The sequence below is a fragment of the Rattus norvegicus genome, chromosome 11, assembly GCF_036323735.1.
Source record: "Rattus norvegicus strain BN/NHsdMcwi chromosome 11, GRCr8, whole genome shotgun sequence".
NCBI lineage: Eukaryota > Metazoa > Chordata > Mammalia > Rodentia > Muridae > Rattus > Rattus norvegicus.
The window spans coordinates 52,002,075-52,017,614 of record NC_086029.1 but is presented as its reverse complement, the minus strand read 5'-3'; the positions used below and the strand labels follow the sequence as shown (position 1 = coordinate 52,017,614).

General features: G+C 35.8%; 1 long non-coding RNA gene across 9 annotated transcripts in view; it reads left to right on the top strand.

The window, feature by feature from the left end:
* The first annotated feature begins 6,142 nt into the window (after positions 1 to 6,142).
* LOC102555459 (uncharacterized) overlaps positions 6,143 to 15,540 on the top strand; it is an 86,602-nt gene continuing 77,204 nt past the window's right edge. For 7 of the 9 annotated variants that reach the window (XR_010056088.1, XR_001840485.3, XR_010056089.1 and 4 more), the window contains exon 1: positions 6,602 to 11,710. This is a non-coding gene — a long non-coding RNA (uncharacterized LOC102555459). The other 2 variants (XR_010056086.1, XR_010056085.1) reach the window with 2 other exon arrangements.

The following is a 15,540-nucleotide window of genomic DNA, read 5'->3' as shown; positions in this document are numbered from 1 at the left end:
GTCAGTAAAAGATTGAGAACAATAGTGAAATAAGCCAGAACTGATGTCTCTTACCTCCATTATGTTGCTTTATTATCAACTAATGTATCAAATTGCTGTCTTTCTCTTGATCATTACAGTCATTCTTTAGTCTCTATGTCTTGTCTCCCCTCCCATACCACTCTACCAATAATTTTAGAGTGCATGTGAAAAATTCTACATTATCTACTCTTATTTATTAATGGTTTAAGCATTGAAAAATGCAAAGAAATATGTCTAATCTAAATTGATTTTAAATCAAAGTAAAAACATATAAAGTGGAAGACTAAGTTATGTGGTCATAAAATTGCTGAGAAATATCAATAAACCCACATTAACATAAAGACTTTAGGGATTTGGGTGCTGTTTCAGGAAGGAATTCCATTGGAGGTCAAGAGTATGGATAAAATTCATGTCAACACCAGGTTATCTCTGCCATTTGAATAAGTTACCTAACATTTAGCTCAAAAGAATGCTTGGCTCTTCCCATCACTGATGGTATTGAAAATACCTGAAATGTTTTAAGCACTAATATGGTATGATTTATTAAAACAGTACTTTGGATGTTGCCTATAAAAATCATTGGAATAGTGAAAAATATGTAAAATGATAATACTGAAATATTTTAATCTTAGAATAATGCTGTGGATTGCTTTGAATAGAAATATAGCAGATGTATTTTAGCAGATTTATTGAGATATAGTTTGTATAACTTTGAATTTACAATATTGAAATAAACAATTTTACTCTTGTACATTTCTTCATAAGAGCAATTATCACCAGAGGCTCCTTTACAGCAGGGTTTCCAACTACAACTTTAATGTGAAAAAGATCAGCTACCAATTTATTCCTCTTACAATTCTATTCCATGAAACTCCAGACAAATATACCTATACACTCTGTAGATTACATATTCTGATTATTTTATGTAATTGGAATCAAATGATATTTGTACCCCATTCTTGATGTGTCCTTTCATATAGAATAAAATTTTTGAATTACATTCGAATTTATCATCTACCCGTAACATTTTATGTCTGTATAATATTCCACAGTCCATATGTAAAAGATTTTATTTACTTATTCACTGAGAGACATTTGGGTTATGTCTACCTTTTAGCTATTATGAACAATTTTAAGTACTGTTATTATGTTTATTATCTTGACATTCATAAAGGTATCTTAGGTGCATGTTGGTATTTACCACACATTTCCTTTGTGATGTTATCAGCTAAATATGTCAGATATATTGCATATCAATATATCCTGGTTCCCACATTATGTTATAAACTGAACTTCTCATAAAATTGCTTTTCACTAAATTAAGAGAGAAATATAGAAATGAGACATTTAAGCATTGATTTACTTTAAAATAACATTTTATTATTTGACAATTCAATACAATGTGTTTTGAAAATATTTACCCTTCCTTCTTCAACTCCTTCCAGATCCACTCTCTTTCCACTCTCTCCAACACTCTTTCTAACTTATAGCCTCCTCTCTCCTCTCTTCTCCTCCCCTCCCCTCCACTTCTCTCTCTCTCACTCTCTCTCTCTCTCGCTCTCTTTCTCTCTCCCTCTCCCTCTCTCCCTTTCTCCCTCTCTTCCTCTCTTCCTCTCTTCCTCTCTTTTTGATTCATGAAATCCCACTCTCAAAAGTGATGATAATGAACCATCTGTTTGACTTGCCGGGGAAAATATTAATCTAAATAAAATAATCCAATCCAAGACAAAAACAAAATCAAAACCAAAAATGCTTAATCTGTATATCCTTGAAGTTATCAGAACAATAGCTATTCACCCAGTGATGGCATCTCATTCCTGTATTTTTTCTACCATAAAATGTTGTATGTACTATGCATACAGTTACAATAGATAAAGATTTATATGTGCAACTTCCCTGTTGGATTTGCAAACATGATTTCTTTGACATTACCCAACAGCTCTTGCTCTTAAAATATTCTAACTTCCAGATTTTGTGTGGAGTGGTATATAAAGTACTTTTAATTTTTGGCTAAATGTTTCTTAGTTTCTTTCTGTATCCACTTTAACCTGTTAAGGGTCTCTGAGTTAATTGCCACCTTGTGCAAGAAGAAACGTGTCTTGAATAAGTTGAGAGATCCATTGATTTGGGCTATAAGGATATTTAAGTAAGAGCTATTTTATTGCTAATTCCGTTTAACAGAACACGTTCTTTGAACCACAGGTTTTTTGAGTCATTAACAGTTCCAGTTATGAGTTGAAGCTCATGAACTAGGCCTCACATCAAATTTAGTAAAGCCATTACTTTACTCTCTCAGTGCTCCTATCTTGTCATGATAGTTGATATTGAAAGTTGCAGGGATCACAAATGGATGAAATTGATAATTCTATTTCTCATCCTGTAGGATGCACATAGAGCTGTCCAGAACTATAAATACTAGCATGTATGAATAAAGATTCCAGGTACATACCAGCATGATTTCTCCATGCACTTGACTCAAGTCTATAATGTCTTCAGGAACAAGATTTTTGTCATCAGATTCTTGTGAGGTAACCAAGAGCATTGACAATAACTAATCATTTGGTATTCTTTAAATATTATTGAGCAACACCTTAAAGAATTTGTTGTACAAAATTTTTACTTGCTGCCATAATAGTACTTAGTTGGAGGACTGTCCTTCCAATATGGGGTTACATACATACATACATACATACATACATACATACATACATACAGAAGATTTCTACCACACCTTCAACGTAGAGGGAAAAAAGAAATAACCCTCCAAACAATTAAACAAACAAGGACACCTCAATTTAGTCTATATTACTAGAAAAATGAAGAAAGATATTCAAATTCTTTTAAGGAAACCTTGATACAAAAAATTAGAAAACAATACACAAAGAGAAGAAGAAGAATCTCTGAAGAACACAGATGTAAAAATTATCAAAAAATACTTTACAAACTGAATTCAACAACACACCAAAAATTCTATTTTCCATGATAAATATACTTCAATGACAAATGCAAGAATGTTTCAAATATATAAATCAGTAAATGTACTTTGCCACATGACAAACACAAAGAAAGAATTTTATAATCATCTTATCAAATGCAGAAAAGTGCTATGACATAATCTAAGATTATTTTGTGTTAGATTCTTGGAGAATCTAGGGATATGGGGAAATATTTATCCATAATAAAGAAAATGATTCATCACAAGTCCTCATTCTACATAACACTATGTAAAAATAAAATAAATCATCTTATTAAAATTAGCAAAGAAAAGGATACCCACCTTTTCCATTCCTCTTTAATATAGTACTTGAAGGTCCAAATATAGCAATAGGAGAAGTTAAAAAGATAAAAGGAAGTATGAAACTAAGATGTCAGTGTGCCTTTACGTTCAGAGGATATGATTTTATGGATAAAAGACCCTAAAAACTTCAAATACTGTGAAGTCTCTACATTTCCACTTTACTGAGGGACAGCCCTGGATCATCACAGACATAGAGTAGAGTATGCTTCTTTCTCCTTTGTTCTGGCTAAACCTAACTTCCATGTTTCACCGCTTATTGATAAAATAGATAATTGATCAAATGAATTTTTAACAAATTAGGAAGCACAAACTACTTTTAATCTCATTCAAAGAATTGTGGTCTTAGAATCATCTATTTGCTCTGAATCTGATGCTGTCTATAATTTTTGGTTGATATATTCCCTAAGGTTTTGTTGTTTTGTTGTTGTTGTTGTTGTCTGCTTGCTTGTTTGTTTTAATCCTATAATTTAACCTAGAATTTTATCTTAATATCCTTTCAACATGTGGATCCATTGGATAAGAGCTTAGTAGATTCACTTTGTAATTCTGCAGCCCCTTTCAGGAAACAACACATCTGGGATTATACAACTGTCAAAGGGTGACAGATCCTATAGGCTCACCATTCAAGGGGCATACTAGGCAGCTCTTAAGGACTCTTAAAACATGATTAAAATCTATTAAAAATCACCATTAGTGTTAATGGAAAGTTCTTTAGATTTGTATTTGTTAAGTACTCCTGATGTTCATTTTCCTCTAAACTAGCAAAGATGTTGGCAAATGGGATCATTTGACTCCCTAATTAGCAGCTGCTGACTCCACTGTTACCCTGATTGCCTTCAGGAAAATGGCTGTCAGCCCAACAGCCAGCTGGACAAGCCTTATGTCAGCACCAGCCATCTTGAACACTCCAATGATGCCTGAGACAACTACAAAAGGATAACATTTAATTGTTCTGGCTCTTCAAGCTACCCTCTCAGCCAGGGCTGTTTTAAACATTTTGTTATAGACTTTGCTATCGCAAGGCTTGATGAACTCTCGATTACGCAGCAATAATTTCTACTTAGGCAAAAAGGTCAATTCCTTCACCTGATTGTCTAGAAGAGTGACTTGTGAAAATGATACTCAGATTTAAAGGTGGGATTATTCCAAAATACGAACTTTAATGACTACAGAGAAAAGACAGCAGAGATAAACCATAGTCACAAGAGAGAGGCATTGCAAGGTAAAGTGGTGACAGACACTACAGGTATCATGACTCCTAAATCCACAGGAAAGGCTAGCATTCACAGGACTAAAGGTCCTCAACACCAGATGACTTTATAGAGCCTTGAGCACTAGAGGGTGCCAGTTGAAGTTGCTTCTGACTGACTGATATATCTCAATTTTGCCTAGCATCAAAGGGATTGAAAACTCCTTGAATTTTTTATCTGAATAGTTTTGCCTTGCTTACCTACTGTTTCTATCCATAGACTATATGGAACCCAATTAACAGATGGATAAGTCTTTCTGTGTCATATCTCAACTCTAGGAGGTTATCGCTTGATGGATACATATATAGGCAAAAATCCTCTAAAGTATACCTTATTTTTTGGCACTGAATCATCCTCTTATCAACCAGACAAGAATACCTAGTAGAAGACATCCAGACTTAGCCTTGTCCCCAGTAGCATTTGATTAACCATTAAAAAATTGAGTCTTCACTTCTGATGGCATCAGTTGAGGGCATTTTCATGGCTGGAAAAGACATTATCAATACACATAATCATCTCTTCATCTCCACCAGAGAGTTCTTCACTGGTGCTCAACAAGGCCATCCCCTGTTACATATGCAGGTGGAGCAAGGGGTTGGTCCATGTGTATTCTTTGGGTAGTTGTTTAGTCCCTGGGAACTCTATATTTAACATAATTTGGATAAAACTTTTTAGATTGTGCCTAAATTCAATCAGGTAGGTAGGGACAATTACAAATGGAACTTAAGAGCACCATGCTATTTATAGATGTTGAGCAGCTCAGATAGACTTTGCTTGTCTGAGCTCTCACACTTAGCCTTGTAGATTTCTTGAAGTAGAAGCTTGGCACAGTTTCAGCTGATGTTCCTACCTGCTCCTGGTGGTCTCCACTGAGGAAAATGCTACTAGAGGTATTTGAAATCATCCAAAGTCCCAAAACATTCCAGTTTCAAAATTTCTTTAGTTTGTTTAAATATAGATATTGGACATAACTTTATTCAGGATTCTTCTTATATAACCTGATTTGACATGTAGTGTGATACTATGTTGAGTAGCCCTCATATAAATACTCATGTACTTTATTAAATAGTAGATGGTCTTGAGGATAAATCTCACAGGAAATGAAGAAAGCATGTTTTGTTTCAGAGTTGTAAAATACTCAACTCAAATGATTGTTCTTGGATCCCAAACTATCTCAACAGAGAGAGCCGTTTCTTAAAGAATATCAACTTAAAGGTCAACATGATCATTAGTAAATCCTCAAACTACAATTTTTGAAAGTAACTTTGAGGTTCTTTTTCTTTTATTTTTACTACTTTTTGTTGGATCTTTTTATTTACATTTCAAATATTATTCCCTTTAGCCGCGTCCAATCAATAAACTCCCTATTTCATCCCTCCTCACCAGCTTCTATAAGGGTATCCTGCATCCCCACCCACACCCCATTCCTGCCTCCCTGCCCTGACAATTTCCCTACACTGGGTGTTCCAGCCTTGGCAGGACCAAGGGCCTCTCCTCCCATTGTTGCCCAACAAGGCCACTCTTTGTTACATATGCAGGTGGTGCCAAAGCTCTGTCCATGTATACTCTTTGAGTAGTGGTTTAGTCCCTGGGAGCTCTGGTTGGTTGGTATTGTTCTTAGGGAGTTGCAAGCCCCTTTAGCTCCTCCAATCCTTTCTCTAACTCCTTCAACGGGGACCATGTTCTAAGTTCAATGGTTTGCTGCTAACATTCACCTCTGTATTTGTCTCGCTCTGGCTGAACTTCTCAAAAGACGTCAATATAAGGTTCCTGTCATTGTGCTCTTCTTGGCTTCATCAATATTGTCTAAGTTTGGAGGCTGCATATATATGGGCTGGATCTCCACGTGGGGCAGGCTCTGAATGGCCATTCCTTCGATCTCTGCTCCAAACTTTGTCTCCATATCTCCTCCTATGAAGAAGGACTGAAGGACTGAAGCATCCACACTTTGGTCCTCCTTATTCTTGACCTTCATGTGGATTGTATCTTAGGTTATTCAAGATTTTGGACTAATACCAACTTATGAGTGAGTGCATACAACTTTTTTTGTTGGTTTGTGTGTGTGTGTGTATGAGAAAGAGAGAGAGAGAGAGAGAGAGAGAGAGAGAGAGAGAGTTACCTCACTTAGGATAATAATTTCTAGTTCCATCCATTTGCCTATGAATTTCACAATTTCATTGTTTTTAAGAGCTATGTAGTAGTCCATTGTGTAGATGTACCACAATTTCTGTATACATTCCTCTGATGAAGGGCATCTGGTTTCTTTCCAGATTCTGGCTATTGTAAATAAGGCTGCTATGAACATAGTGGAGCATCTGCCTTTGTTGTGTATTAGAGCATCATTTGGTATATGGCCAGGAGTGGTACAATTGTGTCCTCAGGTAGCACAATGCCCAATTTTCTGAGGAACCTCCAGACTGTTTTCCAGAGTGACTGTATTAGCCTGCAATTCCACCAACAATGGAGGAGTATTCCTTTTTCTCCATATCCTCCCTAGCATCTATTTTCACCTTAGATTTTGATCTTAGCCTTATGAATGGTGTGAGATGGAATCTCGGGGTTTTTTGTTTGTTTGTTTTGTTTTGTTTGATTTGCATTTCACTGATGACTAAGCATGTTTAACATTACTTTAGTTCTCAGCCATTTGATATTCCTCAGCTGAGAACTCTTTGTTTAGCTCTGTAGCACATTTTTAAATATGATTATTAGGCTCTCTGGCATCTAACTTCTTGAGTTCTTTGTATATTTTGGATATTAGCCCTCTATAGGACATAGGATTGGTAAAGATCTTTTTCCTATCTGTTGGTTGCTGTTTTGTCCTAATGACAGTGTCCTTTGCAGTTTGTTGAAATCCCATTCATCAATTCTTGATCTTAGAGAAAAATAAATTGGTGTTTTCTTCAGGAAATTTTCCCCAGTGCCCATGTGTTCGAGGCTCTTCCTCACTTTTTCTTCTATTACTTTGAATGTATCTGGTTTAATGTAGAGTTTCTTGATCCACTTAGACCTGAGCTTTGTACTGGGCCATAAGAATGGATCGATCTGCATTCTTCTACATACTGACCTCCAGTTGACCAGCGCCATTTGTTGAAAATGCTATTTTTTTTTCTGCTGGTAGGTTTTAGCTCATATCAAATGGCCATAGGTTTGTGGGTTCATTTCTGGGTCTTCAATTGTATTCCTTGGATCTACCTGCCTGTCACTGTACCAATACCATACAGTTTTTATCACTGTTGCTCTGTAATACTGCTTGAGGTCAGGAATGATGACTCCTCCAGAAGTTCTTTCACTGTTGAGGATAGTTTTCGCTATCGTGTGTTTTTTGTTATTCCAAATAAAATTGCAAATTGCTCTTTCTAACTCTATGATGAAGTGAGTTTGATTTTGATGGAAATTGCATTGAATCTGCAGATTCTTTTTTGCAAAATGGCCACTTTTACTATATTATTCCTGCCAATCCATGAGCATGGGAGGTCTTTCCATCTTCTGAGATCTTCTTCAATTTCTTTCTTCAGAGACTTGAAAGTTCTTGTCATACAGATCTGTCACTTGCTTGGTTAGAGTCACACCGAGGTACTTTATGTTATTTGGGACTATTGTGTAGGGTGTCATTTCCCTAATTTCTTTCTCAGTCTGTTTATCCTTTGAGTAGAGGAAAGGTACTGATTTGTTTGAGTTAATTTAATACCCAGCCACTATCCTGAAGTTCATTACCAGGTTTAATAGTACTATGGTAAAACTTTTGGGGTCATTTAAATATACTATCATATCATCTGCAAATAGTGTTATTTTGACTGTTTCCTTTCCAATTTGTATTCCTTTGTCTTTCTTTTTTTGTCTAATTGATCTGGCTAGGACTTGAACTCTATATTAAATAGGCAGAGAGAGAGAGAGAGAGAGAGAGTGGGAAGCCTTATCCACCCCCGGATTTTAGTGGATTGCTGTAAGTTTCTCTTCATTTGAATTGATGTTGGCTACTTGTTTGCTATATATTGCTTTTACTATGTTAAGGCCTTGAATTGCTGATCATTCCAAGACTTTTAACATGAAGGGGTGTTGAATTTTGTCAAATGCTTTCTAAACATCTAATGCGATGATCACGAGGTTTTTTCTTTCAGTTTGTTTACATAGTAGATGACATTGATGGCTTTCCATATATTGAACCATTCCTGCATCCATGGGATGAAACCTACTTGATCATTAAGGATGATCATTTTGATATGTTGTTAGGTTCAGTTTGTGAGAATTTTATTGAGTGTGTTTGCGTCAATATTTGTAAGGGAAATTTTTCTGAAGTTTGCTTTTTTTGTTGGGTCTTCGTGTGGTTTAGGTATAAGTGTTATTGTGGCTTCATAGAAGGAATTGGATAGTGCTCTGTCTGTTTCTATTTTGTGGAATAGTTTGGGCAATATTGGTTTGGGATCTTCTATGAAGGTCTGATGTAATTCTGGATTAAAACCACCTGGTCCTAGACTTTTATTGGTTGGGAGATTTTTAATAACTGTTTCTATTTCTTTAGGAGTTATGTGGTTGTTTAGATGGTTTAATTGATCCTGATTTAACTTTGGTACCTAGTATCTGTCTAGAAAATTGTCCATTTCATCAATATTTTCTAGTTTGGTTGAATATAGGCTTTTGAAGTAGGATCTGATGATTTCTAGAATTTCCTTAGAGTCTGTTATGTCTCCCTTTTCATTTCTGATTTTGTTAATTTGGATAAGCTCTCTGCACTCTCTGCTTAGTCTGGCAAAAGTCTGATTTTTCTCAAAGAATTAGCTTCTGGTTTTGTTGATTCTTTATATAGTTCCTTCTGTTTCTACTTGGTCAGTTTCAGCCCTGAGTTTGATTACTTTCTGTTGTCTCTTTCTCTTGATTATATTTACTCCTGTCTGTTCTAGAGCATTTGGGTATGCTGTCAAGCTGCTGAACTATGTTCTCTCCAGATTTTTTTTCATAAGCACTGATAGCTATGAGTTTTCCTGTTAGCACTCCTTTCATTGTGTCCCATAAATTTGGGTATGTTGTACCTTCATGTTCATTAAGTTCTAAAAAGTCTTTAATTTCTTACATTATTTCTTCCTTGACCAAGTTATCATTGAGTAGAGTGTTGTTTGACTTCCATGTATATGTGGGCTTTCTATCATTTTGGTGTTATTGAAGACAACCCTTATTCCTTGGTGATCTGATAGGATGCATAGGATTATTTCCATCTTCTTGTATCTGTTTAGACAAATATGGTCAGTTTTGGAGAAGGTACATGAGGTTCTGAAAAGAAGGTATATTTTGTTTCAGGATGAAATGTTCTATAAATATCTGTTAAATCCATTTGGCTCATAACTTCTGTTAGTTTCTGTATGTCTCTGTTTAGTTTCTGTTTCCATGATCTGTCCATTGATGCAAGTGGGGTGTAGAAATCTCCCATCATTATTATGTTAGATGCAATGTATACTTTGAGCTTTAGTAAGAAGTCTCTTGTGAATGTACTTTCCTTACATTTGGAGCATAGCTATTCAGGATTGAAAGTTCATTTTGGTGGATTTTTCCTTTGCTGGAGACAAAGTGTAGTTCCTTATCTTTTTTGATAACGTTTGGTTGAAAGTTGATTTTATTTGGTATTAGAATGTGTACTCCAGCTTGTTTCTTCAGAGCATTTGCTTGGGCAAGTATTTTCCAACCTTTTACCCTGAGATAGTGTCTGTCTTTGTAACTGAGGTGTGTCTCCTGTATGCAGAAAAATGCTGTGTCCTCTTTACATATCCAGTCTGTTAGTCTATGTCTTTTTATTGGGGAATAGAATCCACTGATGTTAAGCGATATTAAAGAATAGTGATTGTTGCTTCCTGTTAATTTTGTTGTTAGAGGTGGATTTATGCTTTTGTGTTTCTCTTCTTTTGGTTCTGTTGCAAGGAGATTACTTTCTTGCTTTTTCTAGGGTGTAGTTTACTCCTTGTGTTGAAGTCTTCCATCTATTATCCTTTGTGGGGCTAGATTTGTGGAAAGATATTGTGTATTTTTTGTTTTGTTATGGAATATCTTGGTTTCTCCATTAATGATAATTAAGAGTTTTTCTGGATATAGTAGCCTTGGCTTGCATTTGTGTTCTCTTATGGTCTGTATGACATCTGCCCAGGATCTTCTGGCTCTCATAGTCTCAGGTGAGAAGTCTGGTATATTTTCATAGGTCTGCCTTTGTATGTTACTTGACCTTTTTCCCTTACTGCTTTTAATATTCTTTCTTTGTTTTGTTCGTTTGGTGTTTTGATTATTATGTGACAGGAGAAATTTCTTTTCTGGTCCAATCTGTTTGGAGTTCTGTAGACTTCTTGTATGTTTATGAGCATATCTTTCTTTAAATTAGTGATATTTTCTTCTATAATTTTGTTGAAGTTATTAGCTGGCCCTTTAAGTTGGCTCTTTGTTCTCTTTTATACCTATTATACTTAGGTTTGACCTCACTGTGTCCTGGATTTCCTGCATATTTTGGATTAGGAGGTTTTTGCTGTTTTACATAATCTTCTGTGTTATCTTCTGCCCCTGAGATTTTTTCTTCTGTCTTTTGTGTTATGTTGGTGATGCTTGAGTCTATGACTCCTGATGTCTTTCTTAGGTTTTATATCTCCAGGGTTATCTCCCTTTGTGCTTTCTTTATTGTTTCTATTTCCATTTTTAAATCCTCAATGCGTTTTTTTCAATTCCTTCATCTATTTGGTTTTATTTTCCTGTAATTCTTAAACAGATTTTTCTGTTTCCTCTTTAAGGGCTTTTACTTGTTTACCTGTGTAGTCCTGTATTTCTTTAAAAGAGTTATTTATGTCCTTCTTAAAGTCCTCTATCATCATCATAGTCCTCAAACACATCATCATGTGTTTTTAAATCCAAATCTTGCTTTCCTGGTGTGTTTGGACTTCTAGTATTTGCTTTGGTGGGAGAACTGGGCTCTGATGATGCCAAGTAGTCTTGGTTTTTGTTGTTGAGATTCCTGTGCTTGCCTTTTGCCATCAGGTTGTCTCTCGAATTAGCTTTTCTTCCTCTCTCTGAAGTGGCATGACCTTCCTGCAAGCTTGTGTGTTAGCAATCCTGTAGACCTGCTTTCTTTCAGCTTGATTTGGAAATATGTGTTTGTGTCTCCTGAAGCCTCCAGGTAGGTATCTTGGAGCAGAAGAATTGGTATTACCTGTTCTCTACGAGGTGTCAGAGCTCGATGTGTCTGGCTTTCAGGTCTGGGCTCAGGCAGAAACTGGAATGGTCCTTCCCCTGACTGTTCCTAGGTTCCTGTACCAAGAGGGCACTAGACAGGTTCCTCTTGGTTCAGGAATGTTAGCAGAAGTGCCAGTCTCCCCTGAGCTCTCAGTATTTTCTGCACTTCCGAGAGTCCAGTTCTCTCTCCCATAGGATTTGGGTACAGTGCCAAACAACTATTTTTAATGATGCTTCATTAAAATGGACCCAGTCAATGAAACTTCATATAATTTATAATGATATGATGGAAATTGCAGGTTTGTTATATGCCTCCACCATAAAGAAGGTCAGGATGTTAACATTTGGTCACTCCTATTTATTTTATTTCAATTCAAGAACTACTGGTTATTTTGTCTAACAGCCTTATGAAGCTAGTTGCAAAATCTTGGAAAATGGGCCTCAATTTTACTAATCTTTTCTGAATTCCTATTCAGGATTTAGAGGACAAGTTGCTGGTAGAAGAACTTTTACCAAGAGTATGTGAGCAAATGCACTTGGTAGTTCTATATGTAACTGACACAGTTGCACAGACAAATAGAGAACAGTTATGGTGGGCTGACTAGTCTAGCCTCAGTGACTCAGTGGGAGAGGATGTGCATAGGCCCTCAGTGACTTTATGTGCCTGTGTGGGTTGGTACAGGGATGGGGTCCTACTCTGAGGAGAAAGGGAGAGATAATTGGAGGAAGAAATATATGAAGGAGGATGAGGAGGGTAGCTGAGATTGGGATGTGAAGTGAATAAATAAACTAATTGATGGAAAAGAAACAGTATGGGGAATTCAAACTTTGAGTGAAAGGAGGTTATCTGGCCTGGATGCCTCTTTTGACCTCATATCCCTCAAGGCACACACAGTACTTTGCTGTATTGTGTTGTGCTTCTGCAGTATTGCAATAACAGTTGTGCAAATTGCATGCTGTTGTACTAAAATAAATTGTTTTTCAAAATTTATTAAAATGAGATTACAGGTTGGCAGCTGGGAATACCTACACTTTGCATGAGTTTTGGAGATCTAAGCTTAAGTCTTCAAATCTGTGTAGCAAGTACTTTACCAACTGTAATATCATTTCAACCTTCATACACTAAGTTCTGAAACAGATGAAGCCAAAAAATATGTTTTTTCTACTTTATACAAATGGAAATATGTGATTGAAGCTAAATTAATCTGCTGAAATGGAATATTGATTTGATATAATTTTATCGGTTTGTGATAATTAATAGTGAAGAAATGAACAAGAATGAAAGAAAGTATACATTTAATTTGTTATAATATGTTTCAAAGGTGACAACATAATGATGGTGACATAGTGGAAAGAAATTTTCACAATGTGAAAAATGTGAAGCAAATACATTTCCTTAGAAGGGGCAGCTTTGACCTAAGCACCAAGTTATGCAAGAAAAGAGTAGAGAAAAAAGGAGGATCCTTAGTAAGGCAGGAATCCATGGAGGTGTGTAATTAGCTGCACAATGTTCATCATCCCAATGGACTGCCAAGTATTCTTGAAAAATACCTGTGGTTCTTGTCACCTTGAAAATAGACTTTTTTCTATTTGTTTTCATTCATATATGTATGAAGCTTTGTTACATGAGCTAAAAATTCTCTGTTCTTTGGTATCTGAAAATCAAAATAAAGAACAAAGAAGAATAATCTCAATTTTCCAAAAGAACATTTTCATCAGAGATATAATAAGCAAACTTGTCCTGAGAATAACCTATACCTTGTCAGAAAGGACTTGAATAAGTATTGTAGGTCCATATGATGAAAGAAAGATTGTTTTGAATTTTAATTTTTATTTATGCATATGTGTATGTGTTTTGTCTCTGTGTGTTTCTCTCTCTCTCTCTCCCCTGTGGGGTGTGTGTGTGTGTGTGTGTGTGTGTGTGTGTGTGTGTTAAGGTATCTGTGGAGGCCAGAAAAGAGCACTGGGTTTCCTGGAGCATAGGTTATAGGTGATTGCCAACCTTCAAACTTATCAAACTTTGGTAGTGAAAACTAATTTCAAGTTCTGTGAAATAGCAGTGAGCTCTCTAAACTGCTATGCCATTTCTCCAGCTCTAAGAATATTGCTTTGAAAACACTTACTCAGACCTTCAGAAAGGAAGGGAAATGTTTTCATGTAAAACTAAAGTAGACATCCTATTGAAATATAGAAAGTATTGAAAACAGATGAAAATAAAATAATAGAAAATCTGATTCCAAGAGGTACTGATACAAATTTGTGCAGTACTGATTTCATGAATATATACACTCTTCATATATTGTTATACTGTGCATGCTTATAAAATACCGAAAGGAAAAAAAAGTTTGAATACCTCAGTAAAATACATTTATGTACATAAATGTTCTGATATTATTAAAGTATAAAGGTTTTATGTATGTGCATTTAGCAGAATAAAATGGAAAATTTATAATCTGATACACTTAATTTTCTTTGTCAAATAATCTAATTGTGAATATAAATTTTTCTATCAAATCTATTACACATTTTTAAGCCCATATTTTTTATGTGTAACTAATTTTACTATTCACTGATAATCATGGTATAGCTTTTTTCCTAATCTTAAGCTGTATGGTTTAATATTTCAGTGAAAATCTACTGGCAATTTAGCATTTAGAAACAAGAAAATCCTTCCAATTTTTTTAAATATCCTTATGCATGAAGTGTTTTCAGTAAAATAGTTATGTTCTGGGTTACAAATTTCTCATTGGAATTTTTCAGTTTAAAATATTCAAAAATAGCCTTTTATTACTTTCAACCATGAAAATATTTACCAGGATATTATAAACTGCCAGAAAATCCCCACTTTTCTATCTCTGAAAGAACACAATTTTCCTTTATAAGAAATTAGAAACTTGTGGCTATGGAGACTGTTCAGTTAGCAACATGGTTGCTATGCGAGCCTGAGGACCTGAGTTTGATCCTTAGCAGTTGTGTTTGATGCTCCGTATAACAAAACAAGAGCTTGCTGTCTAACAAATGTAGTTACATCTGTGAATAGTAAGTCCAAGTGAGAGATAATGTGTCCCAAATTGAAGAATTCACTTGATACTGGCCTCAGGAATCTCTACATACTTTTGTAGTCAAGAAAAACCAACAAACAACTGTACCTGCTGTGTGCTATAATATAGCAAAGCATGCAGGCCGAGCTGGCAACTTCACCATTATGAAAGATCCTTGAGAGTATTCAGAAGAAGAAAATGCGAAGGAAGAACCACATACCAACAACTTAGAATCCATGCTGAAGAAATAATGAAGTTGAAGGTCTGAGACTGAGTCCCAGACTTACATTTTAAAAAAAACATATTTTAATGGATTTATTTTATTTATATTTCAAATGTTATCCCTTCTCCGGGTTTCCCCGCTATAAATCTCTATCCCATTCCCACTTCTCCCTCTTCTATGAGGCTGTTTCCTCACTCAGCCACCTAACCCTTACTGCCTTCCCGCCCTGGCATACCCCTACACAGGATGGGTGGGTGGGGTCCAGACTTGGCAGGACTAAGGGCTTCTCCCCTCGTTGGTACCCAACAATGCCATCCTCTGCTACATATGCATCTGGAGCTATGGGTCTGCCCATGTGTACTCTTTGGATGGAGGTTTAGTCTGTGGGAGCTCTGGTTGGTTGGTATGGTTGTTCTTATAGGGTTGTAAACCCCTTCAGCTCCTTCAATCCTTTCGCCAACTCCTCCAATGGGGACCCTGTTCTCAGTTCAATGGTTGGCTGTTAGCATT